Consider the following 25,908-nt stretch of genomic DNA (forward strand, 5'->3'; position numbering starts at 1 on the left):
CACCCACTGAGACAGTGGGGGCTGATCTATTGGGAGCTCACCAAGGCCAGCTGGACTGTGACTGAAAAAGCATGGGATAAAACCGGACTCTCTGATCATGGCGAACAATGAGGACTGATGAGAAGCCAAGGTCACTGGCAAGGGGTTCTGATCCTACTTCATGTTCCGGCTTGGTGGGAGCCTAGCCAGTTTGGATGTTCACCTTCCTAGACATGGACGGAGGGGGGAGGACCTTGGACTTTCCACAGGGCAGGGAACCATGAATGCTCTTTGGATTAGAGAGGGAGGGGGAGAGGAGTGGGGGGAGGAGAAGGGTGGGGGGAGGGGGAGGGAAATGGGAGGCTGGGAGGAGGCGGAAACTTTTTTTTCTTATTCTCAATAAAAAAAATTAAAAAAAAATATTAAATACTCAGAAGGCAGATAGTCCATTTGGCATAACATCAGCACTAGACTCCCTCAGCCATGTGTCTGACCAAGTTTGCTGTACCAAGGCATGTATTCCCCACTCTGGAGAAGGCCTCGAAAGAATTAAGAAGTCATTTGCTATCTCCCAAATAGCCATGCTACTGTTGCATCAGTAGGCATACCTTTACTGGCAGGTTAGTATTACATGCTAGGTCAGCATCTGGGTAAGATGAATTCTGTCTCTCCTACATCAGTCTGCATCAGAGTGGCAGAAAGGCTGTAGAAGATGAAGGATAGGAAATATTATCTTCTTGATATGACCTGAACATTGCAATCATGACTTCACAGTAACAGTGGTTACCTGTGAATGAACTGAACACACACCACACACACACACACACACACACACACACACACACACTCACCAAAGTTGAAAGGGGACAAGGTGGAAATATCATCAGGAGTAGGAGAGGAAATCATAGGAGTAATGGGAGGTGACTATCACAACAATGCATTGTATGAATATATGACTTTATAAAGAAAAAAGAGCTATACTAATTTTATATGACATAGCGTAGAAGATCATACTCATTTCCATAAACGATTATATCATCTCACTGCTCCCTTCCAATGTTAATAACACATTGTGTTTCTTATTTTTTCTAATAGATTAATTAGTAGGAGTGATACAAGCTTTCTTATCTTATATGAAATATGCCTAAAATCTCTTTGCTTAAAAAGATGCTTTGTGGTCCCTATGCCTCACCTGGGCATCACAGGAATGCTGACCCTTGCTGGAGAGGCACAACTGAGCCTACCCTGAGGTTGTATGAGTGGGAGAGCTGGCTTTGCACCCTTTGTCTGCCATGTGTTAGTGTGGGCAAGAGAAAGATGCTCTCTGCCCTTGTCCCTTGCCACCTGTGGTGGGCAAGAGAGCTGACCCTGCCCCCCATCTGATTGTGGTGCTCACTCAGGAGAGTGGGCCCGTTACCTTGGCTGGCAGCACAGTAGCCCTGACCCCATTGATGGGGCGTAGGTGAGCTGGCCCCAGGAATTTGAGCATGAGAGATCTGGCCCCATCCCACATCTGCCATATATGGAGGTATGAGCAATGGAGAGATGCTCCCTCACCCACCCCTCAGTGTCTGAGGCAGGAGGGAGAGCTGGCCATGAGGCTATGGTACCTGGAGAGCTGTTCCTGCCCTACACCAGCTACAGTACCCTAGAGGGTTGACCCCTGTACCTCACCTGGGCAACACATTAGAGCTGGTCCTGGTGGTGCAAGTGAGGGTGAGCCAGCCCTGAGGGTAGGAAAGCAGGAGAGCTGGCCTCACCCCTTGCTGCAGGCTGCCTTGGGTGGGCTGGTTGAGACAGTGCTGGAGAGCTTGCCAGGTAATGACAACGAGAGAAACCTGGAGGGCTGACCAACCCAACAACCATCCAGGACCAAAACCAGGTCGTGAGTTGGCCCACCCCAACATCCACCCCACCTATGATCGCTAGAGTATGTGAAGAGTCAGTCCTGCAGACCCAAATTTGCAGGATATCCATGACACATAGCAACAGCAGGATATCCACGAGGATGCCCAGCAAGTGCCCAGTGTTAATAATGTAGCAGAAAACAGGGGCCCAGCTCTTTGCAATGAACACTTGCAAGTAAAGACATATGGACTAAAGTGTATACTGTGTGACTCACTAGACCACACTACAGCTTCCACGAGGAGACTTTCTTTCTTTTATTCTTTTATCTTATCTTTTAAATTTCATCTTGTTTTTATCTGTGAGGGGGTGTTTCAAGGGCAGAGGGTAGATGCAAAGGGACAGGGAGATGGGTGGGGTCAAGGTGCATGATGTGACCTCCACAAAGAATTAATTAAAAGTTAAATTAGGAAAATAAGATGCTTGGAAGTTTGTTTGTTTTTTTTAACCATATCCTTTAGTTAATGAGATTCTCTTCTAAGCCTAGTTTTGGAAAATTTGTATAAATGTAAATTAAATTTTACCCAAAAAACTTCCCACCTCTATTAACTTAAGCACAGGATTTATTTCCTTAGTGAATTAACATTGTTAAATTATTGCTTGTCTGATATGGAAGCCTTCTGTGTAACAGGATGAAATCATACATGATTGTAGTTTGCTACCACTGACTTTCTTAAGATTTTCATATGTACATCTGAATGTAACAATAGCCTGTCATTTTCTTCAGGGAGAATATTCCTTATAGTCAAAAAAAATCAATATGAGACAGCGTTTAGGTATGTTGACTTTTCAGTTTTTTCACTGCCTGAGACAACATGTTAAAGAAAGGGGTCACTGGGCAAACGTGATCAAAACATATCATATGCATGTATGAAAATGTCAATATGAATTTCACTGTCTTGCACAATTAGTGCACAGTGGCTATCAGAATGGATCATTTTTAAGAGCAACTTTCAAGATCGGCTCGGGAAGTGTGATGGTAAATGCAGGAAGGAAGATCCCTGACAACTACTTCAATTTATTTTATACTTTTCTTACACTTTTTAAACCTTAAATTCTTGTCTGTTTCCTGACAAATATAGGACTTCTTACAAATATTGATATATTCCATCTAGGCTTTTCAGCTTATGGATGTTATTAATAGCATTTGCTGTCCCCATCCTATCTGAAATCATTCTCTAATCTACTCCTTAAACACTGCACCTGTAATCACTACCTATAGTTACGCCTTCTTCTGACTTCTGTTGCTTGATCATATGCTTGCTCTTTCGCTTTTGTTTCTTGACTGATGCTGCCAGCATCATTTAGTGGCAGTCCATCATATTCACCTTTCCAGCTCCCACCTACCTGTTTCTTCTCCTGTACTTAATGCTATTATTCTTTATGGCATTAGCTTCTTCTCGGTGCTTTTATTTTTCCACTAAATTGTACGAGATAGCGCTGTACTGTCGATGGCTTATAAATTTTTCTATTGAAAAATCCTTCACTTTGATTAGTGAAGGTGCATTTAAAGCCCTCACATACCCTTTTAATTGCTTTCATTTAAACCTTTTATGTCTGTGCTGTTTTGTATCTATTTGAGCTAATAGTTTTCAAGACTCTTTGATTTTAGGTATTAACTTATTTTGTCATAGTTCAACTGGTTGCTGCTTCATATATTTTGAAGATGCTTTAGTGTATTGGAAAAAATATTTGTGATTCTCCTACACAGTTGGTATGTTGTTTACATATGAGTTTGAAGATAGGGAATATTAATAATACTGGTCTTTGTTGTTCCTAATGATGGTTTCTAATCTTGTCAACTTTGAAAATGTTTTACTGGCTTACTGTCTTTCATACTGTCTCCATTTTATTGTTGTTTACTTTATTCATATTTGTAGTAATAACTAGCTTGCTAGAAATTCTTTACAGTGGCGTTTAGATGAGACCCAGAATTCCAGACACGTCAGTCAGTGATTCCCTCCACTGCTGAGCTCTTCCCAAGGTCTTGTTAGAACTCGCTTCTACCAACATGTTTTACATTTCCTGTTCATAAAACTCCTGTTTCTTTTCTCCCAGTACAGCTTTCATTTGAAGAAAAGAGCCAAATATTCTCTAGCTACTTGGAAATCATCTATTCTGTCTTTGATATCCTATGGCAATTCTGACATTATTAATATTCATCTCTAAATTTAAGTCACCGACATTGTAAAAGTGAATAAATGCCCCCACCTTTTGTCAACCAGACAAGTGTTTTCCATGTGACTTTTATCATTCCTTGTATCTCCCTCACATCGGCATCGTTAGTATTCTGAGCATAAAGTGTAAATGCTCTTCCCTTTCTTTCAAGAGTAACAAGTTGGTAAGATACTAGCTTAGCTGTCTCCATTTCCGGCTCAGTCCTTCTTTGATCACAGAGCTCCTGGCTTTCAGTTTGGCAGAATGCCACACACAAAAAAAAGAGGTTTTCCAGTTGCTCACCTTTCCCACAGCATGGCCATGTGATAAGATTCTGCTCAAAACTATGTGAGACGTGATATGTGTGATATCTGGAATATTTCCTAAAGAGAAGAGATCAAACTTTTTATTTTCATCTTCTTTCATCCATCTGCTTGAAACATGTGTGCTTATGAGACATTATGGACCACAGATAAAAGCAACACCTTTCGAGGGGAAAATTGCCAAAATACAAACAGTCAGGATTCTTGGCAACCAGCAAAGCAAGCAAGCCCTCAGAGTGGCCCCAGACCACCTACTATTTCATCCACATGTAAGAGAGAAATACATCAATCTATGACTATTTGCTTTCCATGTTTCTGTAACAGCTTAATATTAGTGACCTAAGCTAACTCTAAATTAATTTTACACAGTTCTAGGGGAAGGGGGGGCTTAAATTCAAGGTTTAAACCAAATTTCATTTATACCCGAGTTCCCAGAGGAGACTAGCTTTCTCTCTTTACGGCATATAAAGTCCCCTGCATTCTTCATTCCATAACTTCAGCCTTCACTTCAGCTTTAGGGCTCCTTCTCTGAACCCTGGCTGCTCCTCCTCCTTCCTAAAGACCCGTGTGACTACATTCGGCTCAGAAGATAGTCTAGGACAATTTTCCTGTCCCAAAATCTAATCACATAAGCAAACTGCTTTTGTCATGTAAGGTCACATATTTCTAAGTTTCCGAGATTAGCAGTGGATGTGGTTTTTTTTTTCGGGGGGGGGGAGCGTGATTCAACGTACTGCACCTTGTTTAAAGTGCTGCTCCTTCAGCTAGTCTCATTTATAGCTATTCCTAACACACTAACATTCTCCTGTTCGCCATATGCCATTATTTTCTTTTCATTGCTCATTTTATTACTCTTATTACTGCTATCCTCATTAATACATTTCTTTGAAGAGTGTTTTCAAAGACAGTCTTTGCTTGGAAAACATTTTAACACGCTGTATATCCTCTCGGTCTCCTTGGTCTATGAGTAAGTATTATGTTGAATTTCTTTTCTTGTATTCAGAGACTCTTCCACATACACCCAGCTCAGTGCCTGGAACACAGGGTTCACTCATCAGAAGTTAGCCCAATGAAGCCCTCCATTGGCATTTGTGTGATTCCCACAATAAAGAATAGTACAGCCAACACGGCAAAGGCTGTGGAGAAAAAGGTACAAGACACAATGTCCAACCCACAATATAGAAGTCCATATCTGCTTAAGTTTGTTTTAAATTTGCAATATTTAAAGGATATATGACATCTGTCACACACACACATCATGTGCAGACATGGCATGCATCCTCCAAGGTGCATAGGAGTTACTGTGCCCAGTTTTCACCTGACAGTTTTGATAGTTCCTTTCAAGTCTTTATTGAGGATTTGTTTCCAGGCATTGCTGATAGAGCTCAACACTAAAACCAAATGCTCTAATACTGTGGCAAAACACTCACACTGTTGCTGGACAGTTGGTCTTTTGGTGCTGCTTTGCCTCCTATAGGCTACATGATCTTATAGAAATTATTAAATATGTCTATGCCTTTATTTCCTCACCAGTAAAATAATAACAATGATAATGTAAGACTGTTCACAAGGTTGATGAATAGGATAAATGATTTGTTAAGAACAAAATATGTATACAATGTTCAGTAATTAGGAAACTGTATATGTGCTACCTACTATATAAAATAATTTAATTTATAAAGCCAAGGACCACAATTAAATAATAAATTAAATCTTCTTTTTCCTTTATGTCACTGTGTAGTGTGTATAAGCAACAGAAATATTAAATGCATGCCTCCCTTACAAAGGGAGTCACCAATGATTTTGAGGCCTGCCTACCATTGCCCCTAGCACAGGATCATCAATGACGAGAGACCTGTCCTGGTCCCAGAGCAAGATTACTGTTGGTAACCTGAGACTGTCTTGGTTCTGAAAAGGAATGTCTACTCCCTCCTGGAGAGAACAGGTAGAAGTTGAGTAAAATTTCCTAGGCCTCTCTTTTTTTTTTCTTTGAATTGACTACCTAATTTTACTTGTAGCCAACTTCATTAGACGCTGGGAAGAATGAGAAAGTGACTTTGGCTTTAGCTGAAAACAAAATTATTCCCTGATCTTGATTAACTGGGCTGGAAGGTGTGATGTTCTGATTCTTGAATCCAAATACAAGTCAAAACTTCTGAGATGAGAATGTGAATAAAACCGCAAAGATAATCACCAGAAAAAAAACACACAGGATTTTCACTCATCTTTGTTTCTGGTTACTGTATTAAAATATCCTGTTAAAATGAAAATTTGAGGGGGACAGAGTTTATTTCATCTCACAGTTCTAGGCTGTAGTCTATCAACAGCATGGAGTCCAATAGCAGAAGTGTGAAAAATAAGATCGCATCACATCCATGATCAGGCACAGAGAGCAAGGAATGCATTCAATGCTTGTGATTGGTTTGCCTTCTCTATCTCTGTAGATTTCATAATCTGCTTCCTACAAAATGACATCACCTATAGTGGGCAGCTCTTTCCACCTCAATTAATTTAATCAAGATGATCTCCCATAGACACGTCCCAATATACAACTCCTTGTTCAGATGCCATTGCCAGCAATTCTAGGTTATGACCACAGTGAAAGCTAAGCAGGAAGACTCCCCCTTGTCAACAAAACACATAAGCACATCACTTCTAACCTATTATAATCCATCCCTTCCCCAAAGTCTCAGGTTTACCTCAAATATAAAACACAGTATAACTTTAAAGTCCCCATCTTCTTAAAAAAAAAACCCAACATATGGAACTGGGGAGAGAGTTCAAGAGTTTACAGTGCTTACTGCTCTTGTAGAGGATCCAGGCTCATCCCAGCATTTACATAGTGGCTCACTGTGCCTCCAATTCCAGGGTATCAGATGTCATGTCATCTCCTTGCCTCCATAGGCTTCTTCATGCATGTGCCGCATATGCCGATGTGCAGAAACATACCCATACACATGATATTTTTATAAGAGTCCAAAATCTTTTCATTGTGAGCTCCTATATAATAAAATAAAAAATAACTCAGATACTTCCAACCTATAATGAGACAAAAAATATTAGTATCTCAAACGAGAAGAATCATGGCACACACACACACACACACACACACACAAATAACACTAAAACAAAATCAAAATCTAGCACTGAAAACACCAGATCCTGGAGCTGCATGTCTGGTACCTGGACTCATAATGAAATGGGTTGTTCCCCAAAGTGCTTGAGTAACCCATGTCTAACTCTACTTCATGCAGTATACACAATTTTTTTCTTTGATTTAGGCTGGCTCTACCCTGGTCTACAGATATCCTTGGGAGATGTCTCATGGTCCTAGCATCTCTCGTATCTTGAGATCTCTATTGCAACTGAGACTTCATTTTTTTTTTGACAGGGTTTCTCTCTGTAACAGCTGTGGCTGTCCTGGAACTCACATAGAATCATCTGCCTCTGCTGAGGCTTCATCTGCACAGCTTATGACAATGACCTCACAGGGCCATTTTGATGGTTTCAAAGCCCTCTGCATAATACTTTATCTCAGCTTCTCTCCTTGACACCTTCAGTCTTGCTTCCCCGCCTTCAAGTTCAGTACCATGTGGATGAATTTTATGACATTGTTCAGTTATGCTGCAATTCAAAACATTTTCAAAAATGGGGGGGCATGATCAATTTCATCTCAAGTTTATCACAGTGGCCCCACTTCTTGGTACCAATATCTACCTCAGTTTTATATCTTGTTATTATAAAACACCTTGACAAAAGAAATTTAAGGGACAGAGGGGTATACTAGCTTGCAATTCTAAGTTACTTCCATAACATCAAAGTCTACATGGCAAAAACATTAGGGAATTGGTCGCATGTCATCCATAGTCAGTAATAGAGGGCAATAAATTCTTACATGTGTGCTCATGCTTAGAGTTGTCCACTTTACACAATTAGAGATCCCCTGACTATAGACTTGTGATGCCTACTGGGGATGGGTCTTCAGCTGTTACAGCCTAGGTATGTCTCCCTATGCTTGGTCTCAGGCCAACCTAATCTGGAAAACTGACCACCCATTGACTCTGACTAAGTGAACCTAGTTGTGAGCCATCACCCCAGCTGAACGGAAATGTCTGTTTAACAGAGTGTTTTGTGTCTTCAGGTTAGTTAAATTTTGGGTTTAGTTGTCTTTTGCTAAATTTGAAAGGCCCATTCAGAAGCCTGAAAAATTCTCTCTCCTAATTTTCTCACTTAATGGTGGGAAGCAGAAATAAATGATGACATAGTTTCCCTCCTTTAGAGAACAAGACTCGGTCCTGACTTCTCTTCTTGGTTCACAGAGCACATCAGGAGCAACAGAAAAAGTGAAGAAGAAGAAGAAGAAGAAGAAGAAGAAGAAGAAGAAGAAGAAGGAGGAGGAGGAGGAGGAGGAGGAGGAGGAGGAGGAGAAGAAGAAGGGAGGAAAGAAGGAGAAGGGTACCAGGAACCTAGTACCAAAAAAAAAAAACCTTTCTCAAATTTAGAATGGAACTTCCAACCCATATTCACAACTCTACATTACCTTTTTGTCTCTCTTCCTAAAAATCATTAACCAAAACAAACAAATAAAAAGTCATTAACCCATTAATTAAGATTGTGTGTGCCTGTCAGGAAAAGTGACTGAATTGCTTTTGTCTGTCTACAACAAGCACCAACAGGGTGACAGGTCGACATTAATTATGCCAGAGCCTTGCTCGTGTCTATTGATGTCAGCTCCCATCGGCAGCTTTCTGCCATCGACATTCAATAGTGTTCATTCCGTGCTCTGTTTATGAGCAGCGTCGGTGGCAGCGTGAAACCCGGCACCTCAATCTGCAATCCATTTTGAGGCGCCTGTGTTTAGCTGTGGAAGTCACATCTCACCCACTGTTTTGTTGGTGGTGGTTTGTTTTGCTGACCCCCTTTGAACCAATTTAAATTTCCCAAAGAGGGGATATTGTTTCCTTAGCTCTCTTATTACGGGGAGTAGAAATCATCATATTCATCACTGTAGAATGAACAAATAAAGCTCAGTGTGCATTATACCTCCTCCCAAACTGTGCACTGCACCTAAAATAAATCCTCCCATCCAGCGTACCAACTCCAGGAGAAAACGTTTACTCAGTTCCACCTCCAGGAAGAAATAGACCATGACTAGGAACAGGGAGAAAGTTAAGTCTGTTCCCTGGCTCCTCTGTTTCCAGACACTTGGCGCATTCATTTAGTTTAGCATAATCTTCTGTGGGAAAAAGGTGTTTATGTATTTCTAGCCTTGCCTGCTGGACTGGGGATTCCTTGAGGGTGGGCACAGTGTTGTGCCATGGCTATTGTAGGCATAATAGGTTGCTGCCATTCATTGAGCGTTCTGCTGCCTACAGACACTAATGATCATGCTACCATTTGCTGGGCTGGTCATGCTTCAGGTAATATGCTCCTCACCATACCCCAGGACATGACATCAGTGTTACTGTGAGAGAAATATTAGCACACCATATTTATGAGTAAAGTAAACCATGAATGAGGCTTTCAGGGGAAGGTGGCTATGATCACAATAGCTGGAAGTTGCTAGAAGGAGTGAAAAGTTGGACTCGCTTCCTTAGCTGTGAGTTCTAATTAGGAAGATCCCAACACAGCAACCATAATCTTCTTTTCCTCTGGCCACCCTGGAAAGAGTGAAGCCATGTTTCTGTGGACTTAACCAGCTGTCCTGTGGTTCTTTCCACCTCTGTAGTTTGAGCAGGGGAATATTGAAGCCTGGTTCTGGTGCTACGACTTCCTGACACTCAACCTCAGTATCCCCTTTGATAAAGCCATGGGTCGGATTTCATTATTAAACCTCTTAGCTGTAGCTCTATCTAGCTTACGAGTATGTGAAGCTCCCAAAGTACCACAGAATTGGCACACACCAGGTTCTTATTTATAAATAGTTAATAAAATGATGAATAATCAACAACTAAATGGCCCTTTCTTCAGTGCCCAGGATCCAGAAAAAAAAAAAAGGTGTTCCTTCACTTTAAGACAGGAGAGAGGATGCAAGCTCACTGTTGACAATGCGAGCACTTTAAGCTTTCCAACACACATCCATCTGGCCCTGATTTTCCATTTTCCCAATTTGGAACAACTTTTCCCATCCATTGGAATCACTTTCTTTTTCATGTTTACAAAACACACGATTTGGGGATTTTACATAATTCATCCAAACACAGACTCACTCAAACTGAGTCCAAATACCATCCACGGAAAGCATGGATTATTGCCATGATTATATAGAATTGTGAGTCGCTAAGTTGAAAGCCTCATGAAGAAGAACTTCAACTTGACAATATTTTCAATCACAATAATAACACCTCTAATGGCTTCTTCTTGCATGCACCTCGCATGTGTTTATATTCATACACAGATTTTATAGTGTTTTGGTTCATTACAGTCTAGTTGTTCAAGTGAATGTACAAAAATAAGATTTTTAGTATAGTTTCAGCTTTCTAGTTAAATATCTTATTTGGTACAGATGTAAATGTGTTGAACAGCTGCACAACCTAGTCAAAAAGATTTTATTGATTGCCTATAGGTATTTTTGAATACTGGAGGGCTATTCTGGTTTCTCTCAGCAGGGTCAAAAAGTGTCAAAGCAGGACAGACTGTGTGGAAAACTAATTGCTAACAAAAGGGGGAGTGTCCGAGATATATAGTGGAAACCGCAGGATTCATTGGTAAAAACTTTTATTTTAATGTTAGTTGAGACAAAAAGAGCATGCAGATTTCAAGTTTTCCCTTTTTGATTCTCCACCCTCACTATATAAGCAAACATCTCCACATCACTGCATGCCAGTGATTTCCTAAATACCTTAGGTATTTGGGCTCATTTAATACTCAGTCATAACACTTTCACCAGCCCATATTGCTCTAGAAGAATCAAAAGCCCAGAGAAATGGTCATTTTCCTCAAGTTATTTGGGGATACACGTCATGTTTAAACTCACACCACCTGGACCTGAAGTCAACACAGTTCGGAAGCAAAGCAACTGCCTTTGGAGGAAGCCATCTTTGATGACTCAGTGGCCTCCTCACTGGCCTCCCTGCCTCTTGTCTTGATGCCTCCTACTCTAACACATACTTCAGAAGGATGGGCAGATTCTGTAGGGCATATTTTGCCCATGTCATTCTCTAGACCAAAAATTTTCAGCGTCTCTTAACTGCTCTCAAGTCAGGTGAGCCTCATGCTGTTTCTTTAGCCATGAGCTTTGCCCTCATCTCTCTTCTCAACTTGCTTTCCTCATCTCTCTGTGAATCTCATGCTCTGGCTAAGCTTAAACACAACTCACCATTCCAAAACCTTGCTTTTGATTCTCTTGTCCCCATGGTTTTGTCTACATGCTCTGAAAACATGTCCTGATACCAGAGCCTGGTATCTACCGCTCTTGCCTCCTAATGGCAGCAAGTGATCCTTAATAAGAATTCAACCATATATTTCCAAAATTCATATGTCAAAACTCAGTGTCTGTGTGTCTATACTGAGTTGAGCTTTTAAGGAAGTTTAAAGTTGAATGGGGTCAGAAAGAGGGTCCATCAGTCTGATAGGGCTAGTGTAGAGGACCCACCCCTTGAAGAAAAGAGGAAAACCCATGTTGGGGAAGGGCTGTTCATTAATTCCCGGCTGCTCAGACCATGAAATAATCACTCAGAAACTATATTACTTGCAAAATATTGTTTAGCCAATAGCTTAAGCATATTGCTAGCTAGCTCTTATATCTTTGGATAACCCATTTCTATCAGTCTGTGTATCGTCACTTTGCTTTGGCTTACCAGGTAAAGTTCCATTGGTCCCCAGCGTGTCTCCCGCATCTGTCTCAGGCCGGGCTACATGCAGTCTCCTTGACTCTGCCTTCTCTCTCTCTCTCTCTCTCTCTCTCTCTCTCTCTCTCTCTCTCTCAGCTCNGGTAAACTTCCCTGGAGTCTGTCTCCTTCAGTGGTGACTACATGACTTCTCCCTGAGTTTGACTACTCTCTCTATATATCTCGTCCAGCCTGGCTATAGTCTGTTAAGTCACTGGTCAAAAGCAGCTTCTTTACTAATCAATAGAAATAAAATATATTCACAGCATACAGAGAGGAATCCCAGATCACCTCCGCTTTTCTGAAAGTTTTAAGTTTAACATAGTAAAATTTCCTATAACAAAACAAATATCAACCAAGAATTAAAGTTACAATATTTATATTTGCTTTATTTTTTTTCATAACTAAGGAAAGCTATTATGATAACTATCTATTCTTCAACTCCATCAAAGACTCCAGAAGGATATAATATTACCTAAGTAAACAGGACATGAAATTTTCAAAGAATAAAGAGAAAAATTTCTATATATGAGAAAGAAAAAGAAAGAAAGCTTATAGAATGATTGTAGTGTAGTTGGTTTCACTGAATGTTTTCCTGAATTCTCAGGTTTTCTCTGATAACCGAGTATCATGTTTAGAATTGGAGTAGAAAGCAAGAAGAAAACATGCAGAGAGTGAAACCCTATCTATGCAGTCTCCCAGATTCACCCTTCAATTATGGTAATAGGCCTGTCTTCCCCTGCAAGCACCAGTCTTCTTCTCTGTCTTCCTTCCCCTGCAAGCACCACTCTTGTTCTCTTTCTTCCTCTAGCACCTGATCCCCCCAAAGCATCATTTAAATTCGTATGTCAGTGTCCTTTTCCTCTAAGGAGTGAAATAAATTGAACATATTAATAGGAGCTAATAAGTTAATAGGGTTATGTACTCTAACTTTACAACAATATACTTGGATTATAACCAAGTTGTCAGAAAACCTGAAAAGTTTTGAACTCTTCATCCCTGGTGACGAGCCAATGGGACATAAAAGATGACTGTAGCCAAACTAGCCTTCCAACTTCTATCAAAAATACTGTCACTGATTCAGTGGCCTTACACTGAGTGCTGGAGTAAATAAAATTACTCTGGGGCTGTCAAATGGAAATCCATAGCTCAAAATCAAATGACAGAGGCCTCATTTATTCCTATACTCCCCTCTTAACCACCTTTCTGGCTCCTTCTTTCTCTATCCAGGAAAAGAGATGTTTATCTTACAGATAAGGTTAGGTAGCAAGAGGTCCAAGCCTGTCCTTGCAGAGGGATCAGGGGATAACCATGCCTGAGGGCTCTATTCAAACAGACCTGGCATTTTGATTTGTTTCATTTAGTTCTACTTTGTACATATTCAATCCCAGACAGACTTGTCCTGTGCCTATTCTCTTTTCCATATAGTTTTCATTTTCTCGAGTTCACAAACTCTAGACTTCACTGCGGATAGAGTCGCCCACGGCGGTCTCCTATGCAAACAGCAAACCCAAATTGGAATGAAATGAGTTTAGAGCCTTCCAGGCATTTCTCATAACCCAGAACACACATGAAGGGAACAGACCGCACTGATGACGTCTCATTGAAACATTCCAGTGTTTAGTTCAATAATACCAGAACTTGAGTTTGGAATCATGTTTCAAACACCCAAGTCAGGGTTCTTCCCATCGCTTATTTGAAATCACTTGTAGCATTTAGCAATTACTAATGTTTGGTTGAACCCATAAATTTTCATGTAATGAGTTGGAGATTGCCTGGACATCAAGAGTTTGTGAAATGTTTCCAAATGGTTTCAAGATACAGCCACACGGGCAAGCTACTGACCATGTTACACTGTCTTTTCTTTCCTAGTGACTATTGGTAACAAACTAGACTCCACCAAGAGTGGGGAAGGGAGAAGATGGTACCCACACTGGTAATCCAGCCTCCTCTCCCTTACCAACATACATGGAAATATATACTCAACACAGTTTATATGTGGCTGATGTTTGCAACCAGTTGAGAATGACTGCACTTGGGTGTTAACAATCTGAAAGTCATAGAATAGCATTATTGTTTTTAATATTAAAAATAAATACTAAATGTATTTCTGCTAACAAAGACGTCTGCATTAAAAATGAGTGAAATCATGGATCAGGGAAGCTCTTGCTGCACAATCCAGAAACTCAAGATAAAGGTAAAAGGTGAGAAAAAGCTTCACAAAGCTGTCCTCTGACCTTCACAGTGCACTATAGCATGCAATTGCACAGCACACACACACACATGCATGCACACACAAATGCATGCATGCACACACACATATGCACACACACAATAATAAATTTATTTTAAATGAGTAAAAAGAAAGGACTCATCAAGGAAGTCAGGACCACGAGGGGTGGGTCCACCCAATGGGATAGTGTGTCTGATCTAATGGGAGCTCATCAACTCCAGCTGGACTGGGTCTGAATGAACATGGGATCAAACTGGACCCTCTGAATGTGGCTGACAATTGGGACAGACTGAGAAACCAATGATAATGGCACTGGGATTTGTCTCTACTTCATGTACTGGCTTTTTGGGAGCCAAGTCTATCTGGATGCATACCTTCATAAGCCTGGATGGAGGGGGAAAGGCCTTGGCCTTCCCACAGGGCAGGGTACCCTGCCCTCTCTTAGGACTGGAAGGAGAGCGGGGAGGATGAGTGGGGGAGCGAGAAATGGGAGGGGGTGAGGAAGTGGAAATTTTGAATGGTATTATTTATAAAGCAATCAAAAATAAAAATTAAAAAAAGAAAGGACTCAGTAGACTCAGCAGTAAAAGGAAAGACTACAATGGTTTTAGTTCAGTTGATCCTTTAAAAGATATTTTTCTGTGTTCTCAAACTTTCTCTAACAATATAGCATTCATCTTCAAAGTGAAGAGGGAAGAACTGAGAAATTCTCTTCATGAATTATCTAAGGAATTATCTAATTTTCCTCTACCTTGGGGGACGTTTTCATTGCTAAATACATATCTATATACCCAAATCAGTCAGTCAATTGAATTTACTCCACGTTAATCCAGTACCTGTTAGCTTAAAGCCTTCATGCAATATGATGAAGTGTGGAACAGCGAGCAGACACATGAACAATGGAGAGACTCATAATACATGTGCACAGACGCAGGGGATCCTGGGTAAACAGCAGCAGCACTGCCATCTATACAGTGCACAGACACAGAGGATCCTGGGTAAATAGCACTCATCATCTCTAAACACGTGAACAGACAAAGGGGATGCTGGGTAAACAGCAGCAGCCCTCGCCTTATGAGACATGCTTCTAAAGCATGTTTGTAAAAGAGCGGTAGTAAAGATTGGGGAGTTAAACAATATAGTCTGTTGCAACTACTCGATTTCTGTTGTGGCCGACCAGAAATCATTGAAAGTATGGAAACAATGTTTCTGGCTGCAGTCTTAAAAAGCATTATTTTAAAAAAAAAAAATGCTGCCTAACCTAGAGGCTTTAGTTTTCTCACCCCCAGTGTACACTCCCATACATGTAAAGCAATTACTGGGACATGGATAAATGTGGTTCTGCCATCTTGAAAATGTCACTAGACTGTCTGCCCATCAGTAAAGACTGCTGGTGTAGGACACATTTTCTCATCTTCTGTTGAACAGGTCCTCCCTTGAGGCAGAAGCCATGGCTGCTCTCCAGGTCCATTTCCACAAATGTTTAGTTCTGTCCTAAATCCCCAAAGCCAACGCCATTACCTGGTGGACACCTCCACCTCCTCCATTCATGAGGGGCATCATCTCTTGCCTTTTACCACTCCTTTGGTTACAACACCCGTGATGATTGTCACACACACGTGCTAAGATGGAAATGCTAAGACTCAACAGACACCCCCAGGCACATTCTAGACTCTTGCCTAGACGCTGTGGTGCACAAGTGTTTGGGGATGGGGAGCTCTGTAGGAATTCAAAGAAAACAATATTCAAATCACACGGCAGTGTGTCTTGCAATCTTGAGCAAGTCATTCAGCCGTTCAGAATTTTTATTTCCTTAACTATAACAATGTAGTTCCTTTACAGGGTTATTTTCTGCATTGACAATAATAGAGTTAAGGTTCTAGACATTAGCAAGTAGTGGATAACGGCAGCTCATTCTGTTAAAGGGGCTGTGGCAGATTCCCTAGGACTCTCTCCACTTGCCGTATGTTTCTGCTCTACTGCTACGTGTCTTATCATACTTAGCACAGCACCTTTACTTTAAGAGATATTCAATTAATGTTGAATTAATTTAATGATTGGGTGACATAGGTCGGTATTTAAAAGTTCCTTCTACCATGAATCTTTTATAAAACCATGAAAATATCTCCTAAAGAAAAGGGAAATGAAATGATTCTTCTTTTAAAAAAAATCTCACAGAGAGAATTTTTAACTCAAAGCAATTTTGCTCAGGCAAGTGTACCTGCTCAGAAACACGTTTGTACCCTACTTTGAGCAGAAGAACATCTCGGCCTGGTGTGCACTCTGAAATCCCAGACACTTAAAAGGTTGAGGCAAGAAGAAAGAATATCACCCAGAGGAGGTATATCTTCCTGGTAGAATAATTATTGTTTAAAAATCAAAGTGCAAGCTGTAGTGCTTCAACACTGAAAGATAGAGACAGGAGGATCAAGAGTTCAATGCCATCCTAAGTTACATAGTGCTCTTGAGGCCAGGTCAGGCTAAACGAGAACATGACTCCAAAAATTAATTAAAATTAAAAATCGATGTACTCCAGGATGCCAGCATGAATTTTATTTTATGTTCAACAGTGCTTGAGACGTCAGAAATTATAGCATAACTTTTCCTGTATTTTAAGTTTTTCTTCAAGGGCACCTCAAGTGCTACTGGAAGATGCTCTAATACACCAAGACCTCAACCTCAGAATGAGTTTTCTCGTTTGTGTTAAGGAACACTACCCACAGCCATTGACTTCTCATCTGCTTGACTAAGAAATCAATGACGTGCTAAATGAAGATGTACTGTACACCCAGGCAGTACTGGGGTTTTCTGGGCACTGCAGTAATAAAAAAAAAAAAAGGCAAAATGATCTGCATGTTCAAGCAACTGATCGTCTGCTGAGTGGGGACAGATGCAGAATTTTGAAATGCACTTTAAATATACTAAGTGATAAACTAAGCAAATATGAAGAACCCTTAGGGAAGCGTATAAATTAGCAAGCTAATTTCAAAACATGACTTTTTAAAAATGAATTCAAACAGAGGTACACTCCATGGGTGGACAGTATCACTCCCAGAAGACATGGCTTATTAAACAAAAATCACAGGACAAGGTGTGGGACACTGTCCTACAATTTACTGGCAAGGAAAGGCCCTGGAGGTCTCCAAAACAGCCCAGGTTGTTGTCATGGCCCTTAGCTTCCCACAATCACTACATGATGAGATTCTACCGCTGAAGTCACCGTGTATTTTGTTTGCAGAACATACAGTTATCAATCCCACACTGGCAGAAAAGCTTCCTTCTTCCTAGCTAGCTTTCATAGTGATATAAGCTGTTATACAGGCTTCTGGGTGAGGAAGGGCACCAATAGTCTTACCCAGCACTGGACCAGGCATGCCACAACACAATTTTTGCAGGCAAGAAGTGCCCACTGACACAATAGTGACGTGACCGATATGGGGTAATAACTGCTTTCTGATTAAATTTGAGGCCTGCTGCACAGGAGGGAACGCCATGCCCTCTACTATAATACTGAGCAAGCATCCATGGCTATAGAAGTCATAACCCTAAGTTAGAACTTGATGTTATTATTTGTCTAAATGACCATGTTGTCACATTTGCTTCTGGATGTATATTTTACATGGCTTCCTTTCTTTTCTTTCATTTTATCTTTATGTGTATGAGTGCTTGCCTACAACTACATATGTGCCCCACATGTGTGTCTGGTGTTCACATAGTCAAAAAGAGATCCCATGGATCTAGACTTAAAGAAGGTTGTGAGAAGTCATAGGGGTTTTGGGAACTGAACCTGGGTCTCTGCAAGAGCAGCAAGTATTCCTAACTGCTTAGATCTACAAAACTTGTCAACGCACTGAGAATAAGACACTGAGTGCTCAGCCCCTAAATTCAACAATTTTATCTTTTCCCCAGTTCTACCAAGACTTCGGAAACATCATATAAAGAAGGCAAGAGAACATAGCTGGAGGGTGAGGAACAGAACTATGAGTATCACTGTTTGGTCACAGCATGGCTATTTTACTCACACAGCTGCTGTTACCTGTCTAAGACCTACCCAAAGGCAAGACAGCCAAAATTCCAGCCTATAGAAGGCAAAAGACCTCCAGTCCCACCTCTTACTGCAGGCCTACTGGTGATTAATAGCTGATGAAGAAGGGAAGATAGCTTTAATTTGAAGGTGTGGCCACTAGCCAGTTTCCAACATTCCAGTGTGAATGGGCCAACACCTAGAAACATAAGTACATCACTAATCAGAGTTGGGGGAAGAAGAAGAGGAGAAAGGGAATGAGGGGGAAGAGATGAAGTTAGAAGAGAATATGTTGGAAGATATATGGGAAGAGTTAAGAGGGAGGAAATGGAGAGGGAGTGTATATGGTCATATTTCATTGTACACATGTGTGAAAGGTTGAAAGAATAAAGAGGGAAAATGTGTTAGGCGTTGACTTCAAAGCAACCAGTATGGGCTGCGACATGGATGGAATGTTTCCGGAGGTAAATCCCAAGTCCGGATTTTGAATGACCTTTATAGTTGTGTTGAGCACCAGTGACTGAGCAGGCAGGGAGTAAAAGGGAGTTGGTGGACACTACAAGAGAAAGCAGCTTTAACCATCAAAAAGGAGGTCATTAAAGTTTGTTTGTGAAGGACTGTTTGTTATCCAGCCTAAACTATGACATTCCTGTCCTCTAAGCCAGGGGTTCTCAACCCATGGGTTGACCCTTTGGGGCCAAACAAGTCTTTCACAGGGACTACATATCAGATATCCTGCATATCAGATATTTACATTACTATTCATAGAAGTAGCAAAATTACAGTTATGATGCCGCAACAAAAATAATTTTATGTCTGGGGGTCACCACAGCATGAGGAACTGTGTTAAAGGCTCAGGGCATTAGGGAGGTTGAGAACTGCTGCCCCAAGCCTTTGGAGCTCTCTGCAAACGGCAGCAAATACTGAGAAAAAAGCTATCATATGTGAGGAGACATGATCATCACAGCATTGCAGAAACATTCTAAGAAAGGGATCCTGTAGGGACCGAGACCATGTGAGGACTGGGATTGTGTGAGGACCGAAATCATGGGCCATGCCCAGAAGAGGGCTTATTGCTTCTGCTCTTACTTCACTGACCATAATTTAGTCATGTGATAACCTTTATAACACTAAAAATATTGCTTTGGGTGTATACTCAGAAAAAAGTGAGAAAATTTATATTAAAAGGAAAACTAGCAGGCTTTGCTATAGTGAGTCATTTTGGTCTTTGGCAAACTTCACTGTTATATTTTTGGTAGAATGTTGGTTAATAATGCAGCATAAAGTTCCATCTAATCATGGCACTAAACTCAAAGCCCAGGCTGTCCATGTAACATCTACTCAGTTGTTTCAGTTGGGCTCTCTAGATGAACAGAATCATGTGTGTGTTTATGTTTTTATATTATATAATATGTGTGTATATATATATATGTGTGTGTGTAATCAGAGTTTATTAAGTTAGCATTAAAATAATGACAGCCACATCTGGGATGTGGAGAACTTGATACACAGTCCTTAAGGCTGAGTGCCTCAATAGCTGCAGCAGTCCCAGAATAACTGTCTCTCACTGGGGAGCGATGACCAGTAGTTACTCAGTTCAAAAAGGGGGTCCCTCAGTACTCCCAATCTGGCACCAGGAGCCCGGGAACACCCTAAAAAGTACTGGTCTATATTCTACAACGGTAGCTGGGAAACTGGTTCCACTGTCAGGGAAGGAACCACCAGCAGCAGCAGAAAGAGGGAAAATCAACCCTTTGGCAAGGGGGAAGGCTAAGCAAGTAAAAAGCAAGATTAACTTTCTTCTGAAATAGCCTTTTAATCCAGCTGCTACCAGAGGTGCCATCCAAAGCCTAGCGGGTCTCCCACATCAATCAGGACAATTCTTCAGATGATGCTCCGTATTCAGGTGATTCTAGTTTGAGTCAAGCTGACATTAAATCCAAGTATAATATTAATCTAAATATGTATCTTCTTTAGTTATGTGCAATGCATTATGATGAAATAAGGAAATATTACCATAACAGAAATACCAACCAAAGAAGGGAAGGAGAGGTAAACAGAGGCGATTGGTCTATATTGAGTCCTATATCTCTTGAGGGGCATTCTTGAAGGCCTTCTACTAAAGGTGTTGAGGAAAGGGACATCAATTATCACAGTGGAGCTCCTTCTGCTGCTCCTCTTGTCAGAGGTCACTTTATTTAATTTTATTTATTTTATCTTACCAACCACAGTTCCTCCTCCCACTCTTCCTCATGCACCCCCTACCCCCTGCACACCCCCTATACCTACCCTCCACCTGCCCTTCCAAAAGGATAAGGTCTTCCATAGAGAGTCAACAAAGGCTGGAACATTAAGTGGAGGCAGGACCAAGCTCCTCCTCCATGTCAGGGGTCTCCTGTCTGTTTCCATGGTCCCTTGCTCCATCTGTGAATGGTTTTCCTTTGTCCACTTTCTCCTGTGTTTATAGCTCAAGTCAATACCATATCCTTCTTGTAAACTCCAAATTTTGTGCCAATATCCTGTAGCCCAAATCTGAAGTCACTGAGAAAATGTGGCATCATTTCATTCTGGATCAAAGTCATTTTAACAGTAAAGTGCACTTGGCTATTACTGGGTAGTGACCTGGTTCCTCAAATAAGAGCCCAAAGTCCTTTGTAGATGAAAGGCAGCCTATCAGTGAACCCAACTGAGTCTCACTTAAATACCCATTGCGCAAACATGTGGAGAGTTAAGAATGTGCATTTTTATTTGCATGCTAAATCAAAAAAAAAAAGAACACTAGATGGCTGGAGATATAGCTCCATGGTACAGCCCTTAGCTAGCGCACTTGTCTAGTATATGTGAGGCCTACATTCAATTTCCAGGGCTAGGGTGGAAAGAGGGATGGAAACAAGCATAAAGAACAAGGGAAAGCAGAGCAAATGGGAAAAGGGGTGGGAGCTAAACCTTCAGTCTATGCCAGTTAACACTGGTTATTTGCAACATATACACAAAATGCTATTTCCCGTGTTTGAGGCATAGAGATTATTCACACAAGCTTGAGGAAAAGCTGGTGCACACACACATTTAAATATCTGTCTCTTTTTGTTGCCTCAGTCGCCTTGGTTATTCTTCTGCTTTTCCTCACAACGTCTGCTTTCACCAGATTCTATTCTGACAAAAATGTTAGCAGATTTACACAGTCAATAGTCACGTGATCTAATTCATCCCTGTGTCTTCATCTCAATGTTTAAGTCCCCCAGAGCGTAGATGATAAGAACTAAGCTCATAACTATCCCACGTGAAAAGACTAGCATGGCAAGGACTCTCTTAGTGAGAGTTTCTATTAAGGTGATAAAATATCCTGACCAAAAGCATGAAAAGGGTTTATTTCACTTTCAACTCACACTTCCCATTACAGAGGTGAGTCAAGACAGGGACTCAAAGCAGGAATCCGGAAGCATGAACTGAAGCAGAAGCCAGGGAGGAATATTGCTTACTGGTCTACGCTCCATGGCTTGCTTGGACTATATTTTTACAGCACGTAGGACCACCTGCCCACAGGTGACAGAGCCCAAAGTAGACTGGGCCCTCTCACATAAATCTCTAATTATAAATGCCCCCACAGACTTGCCTTTGGTCCCATCTCATGCAGACGTTTTCTTAGTTAAGATTCTCTTCTTCTCAGATATATCTAGATTTGTGCCAAGTTAACAAAAACCAACCTGGACAACAACATTAGGAAGAATTGGATAAATGCTGAGCGATGGTACTCTCTAGCACAAACACAGACAAAGACTTTTAAAAAGTGGCATTGGATAAGCAGATAAAGAACGGATTTATTAGACAAATCTACAAGAGCCAGCCCACCTAGTGATCAAACTAAACCTCTATCATGTATCTGGCCACCAAGGTAAAGAAAAAGATTGCAGCCAGGTGGTGGTGGCGCACGCCTTTAATCCCAGCACTCGGGAGGCAGAGGCAGGCGGATCTCTGTGAGTTCGAGACCAGCCTGGTCTACAGAGCTAGTTCCAGGACAGGCTCCAAAGCCACAGAGAAACCCTGTCTCGAAAAATCAAAAAAAGAAAGTAAGAAAGAAAGAAAGAAAGAAAGAAAGAAAGAAAGAAAGAAAGAAAGAAAGAAAGAAAGAAAGAAAGAAAGAAAGAAAGAAGCCGGGCGATGGTGGCTCACGCCTTTAATCCCAGCACTCGGGAGGCAGAGGCAGGCGGATCTCTGTGAGTTCGAGACCAGCCTGGTCTACAGAGCTAGTTCCAGGACAGGCTCCAAAGCCACAGAGAAACCCTGTCTCGAAAAATCAAAAAAAGAAAGTAAGAAAGAAAGAAAGAAAGAAAGAAAGAAAGAAAGAAAGAAAGAAAGAAAGAAAGAAAGAAAAAGATTGTATATCACAACTCAACCTTTGAAGTGAGCCAGTTTAAGACACACAACTGCACTCTATAGCTGTCAGCTGCAGTAGGGCTTCAGGAATCTGAAACAGGATCTCAAAGGAGAGAAAACCAACTTTTTCTCTATGGTTCCATAGAACAGAACGGGAACACTAGGCAGATGTTCCAAAGTTGGGTTTTGTCCTAAGTTAATAAGGGTCCAACACAACTGGCTGTGGGCATGATGGATTGTTTTGCACTTTGAGGAGAGAATGCTATGGATTTCTGATGTTGCCCTTGTTGAAGATGCCATAAGAGGTCCTGGACATAGTTTCTATGCCATAGGAGGTCCTGGAGATAGTTCCTATGCTCTTTTCTAGCCCAAAGCCCTGTGACTCCTTGCCCATTGAGTGACTTTGATACACTTTCATTTTCCCTTTCTTGGTCCCTTGAACTCTAGCCCAAAGGTCATGGTGTGGAACAAGCACTAAGAAGTCTAAGAACATAGATCTCTTCAGCCACAGTTGACAGAGGCACATTTGGGCAGGGGATGTCACTTAAAACACCTCTAAGCTGTACGGTGCATATTTTAGATTTCATTGCAGGCTCAAAAGTCATAAAAATTAACATCTAATATTTATTGAGTTTTGAACTATGCATAAGCTAGGTGTGGCTGAATGGTTTTTGTGTATTAAATCATTTTATCTTTCCAAAGAGGTGGCCTTTAAGTAAGTGTGCAGACAATAAACAAGACATCTACAGGTCAATAACATAACATAAACATAACAATAACATAAACAGGTATAAGCCTGCATTCAGGTCCTTGGTGAGGCCAGTGTGAGTTTACAGCAAGGTTTTCATGTCTTCAAGTAGTCTATTATTTTGGAGGATTCTGGCTCGCTACTCATCGGATGAAGAGCAGTGTCTGTAGACATGAAAGATGAAGAATCATAAAAGCCCCCAGGATAGTCATTTATCAGCACACAGCTTTAGGGAGAAGAAAGTAAGCAGATTTTCTTTAAAGTTATGAAGTTTACAGAGAAACTATGAAAGCCTGATAATACACATTCTGTTCCTTAGCTATGATGTTAACCCTTTTTAGGATACACCTGAAGTCCTTAGTTCTAGTGATTAAAGCTAAAGATAAATGTGGTACTCTCTACAGTTCAATGGCTCATAGCTAAAAATCACAAACAACTTCAAATCAGCAACTCTTAAGAAAGACTTTAGAAACTAAACAGAAAAGAAAAATAACAACAAGGCACAAAAATCAGAGATTCACAGCTTCAAGTCCACGTCTTGCCACTTGTAAGCTGATAGTCCATTATAGTCAGACTTCCTCTGAATTGCCAGTTCCCAAATAATGACACGGAGACTTTTATTAATTATGAAAGCTTGGCCTTAGCTTAGATTTGTTCCCAAATGGCTCTTAAACCCTAAATTAATCCATTTATGTTAATCTACATTCTGCCATGTGACTCATTACCTTTCCTTGATTCCATATATCCAACTTCCTCTGAGCTGCCTGGCTGGTGAGTCTCCCACTTCAGATTCCTTCCCAGAGTGTCTATCCCTCCCCTGAAGCCTTGCCTATTCTCTTCTGCCTAACTATTGGCCATTCAACTTATTATTTAAACAAATCAGAAGGTGCCTTAGGCAGGTTAGGAAGTACAAAGATACATCTTCATGAAGTGTATGAAGAGATTATCCCAGCAGCCCATAGACACAGTATTCAAAGCCTCAGGTGAAGGGTGTATGGAACCAAAGCCTTGATCTTTCTCTGAGAATGATCTTAACAATCCACATGCTGAGATTTATTTCACAGATGGTTTTGAGTTGTCAGATGCTTGAAATTTGGAGCTCTTGACTTAAGGGACTTTCCTCTTGGTATGACTCACTTCAAAGAAACCATGGACACTCTGCTATAAAACTGTACTGGTTTGGATCTCATGAACTGGAACAATTCTGATTGACCATTTGAACCATTCTGTTTCCAGAACTTCTCAGTCTTTTAATCAAAGACACCAGGCAATAGTGTTTCCTTGCTCTGGCTTTCTTTCCTTCTCTATGTATTTCTCTGCCTGCCTCATCCTGTCCATAGGCATCAACCCTAAAGCTGCTCCCCAGTAAGCATCTTCCAAGCTAATTTGGTATCAGCTTCTGTCCCCAACTTTCTGAGCTTCCCCATTCAATAAAACTAAGTCTCATACATTAAGTCAATTGTGAATGTATCTCTTCGGCCATTCTTTCCTTGCCTATGAAATGAAGATGCTGCAGATAAAGACCGTTCTCTGCTCCATAGAATCTGCCCAGTAGCCTGGTAGGAAAAGTACTTCCTACAGAAATAGTATGGATCCAGAAATCAGAATATTTACCCTGACTAAAACATTACCTTTCAGGCTATCATATTTCTCTTCCACAACTATATTTCACATCTCTGAACAGCAGAGACATCAGAAAGCCCATGTGAAATTTATAGCTATGTCAGGACTTTTCAAAAACATAGAATTTCCTTCTGGAAAAGGAAAAAAGAAACAAGAATCAAGAATATTGGCCTTTATAGAAGAAAAAAACTTAAGAGTACTGAAAGGTGTGTCCACAATAGAATGAAACCAGAAATCAGTAGCACGAGAAACAACAGAAATTGAAAGACATATGGGTATTGAAAAAAAACTCTGTTGAATTATGAATCATTGAAAAATGCAAGAAGGAAATTTTTGAAAATTTCAAGAGCTAAATGAAAATGAAAACACCACATACCCAAACCTATAAGACATAATGAAAGCAGTCCTATGAAAATTTATAGTTATAAGAGCCTACATTACAACTCAGAGACTTCAAAGAAATAACAATCCACTTTAGGGCCATGGGAAACCAAGAACAAGTGAAACTGAGAGTCAGCACATGTTAAAATATACTTATGGCAGAAATTAATGTAATAGAAATCAAAATATGTAAAGAATCAACAAAGAGTTGGTCTTTGAAAAGAAAAACAAAATCCATAGGCTCTTATCCAAACTAGCCAAAGGAAAAGATATAAAAAAGGGGATCTAAAATTAATAAAATCAGAAGAGAAAAAGGGGGACTTTACAATAAA

General features: G+C 40.7%; 1 long non-coding RNA gene across 1 annotated transcript in view; it reads right to left on the reverse strand.

Moving 5' to 3' along the window:
- Positions 1–6,703: 6,703 nt before the first annotated feature.
- The window catches only part of LOC126512298 (uncharacterized), a 66,846-nt gene continuing 47,641 nt past the window's right edge, over positions 6,704–25,908 (reverse strand). The window contains exon 6 of the long non-coding RNA XR_007594997.1: positions 6,704–7,364. This is a non-coding gene — a long non-coding RNA (uncharacterized lncRNA). The remainder of the gene's footprint in view (positions 7,365–25,908) is intronic.

The sequence above is a fragment of the Alexandromys fortis genome, unplaced genomic scaffold (assembly GCF_014885135.2).
Source record: "Alexandromys fortis isolate MF-2015 unplaced genomic scaffold, M_Fortis_MF-2015_v1.1 scaffold_100_3062768_6864082, whole genome shotgun sequence".
In the NCBI taxonomy this organism is placed as follows: Eukaryota; Metazoa; Chordata; class Mammalia; order Rodentia; family Cricetidae; genus Alexandromys; species Alexandromys fortis.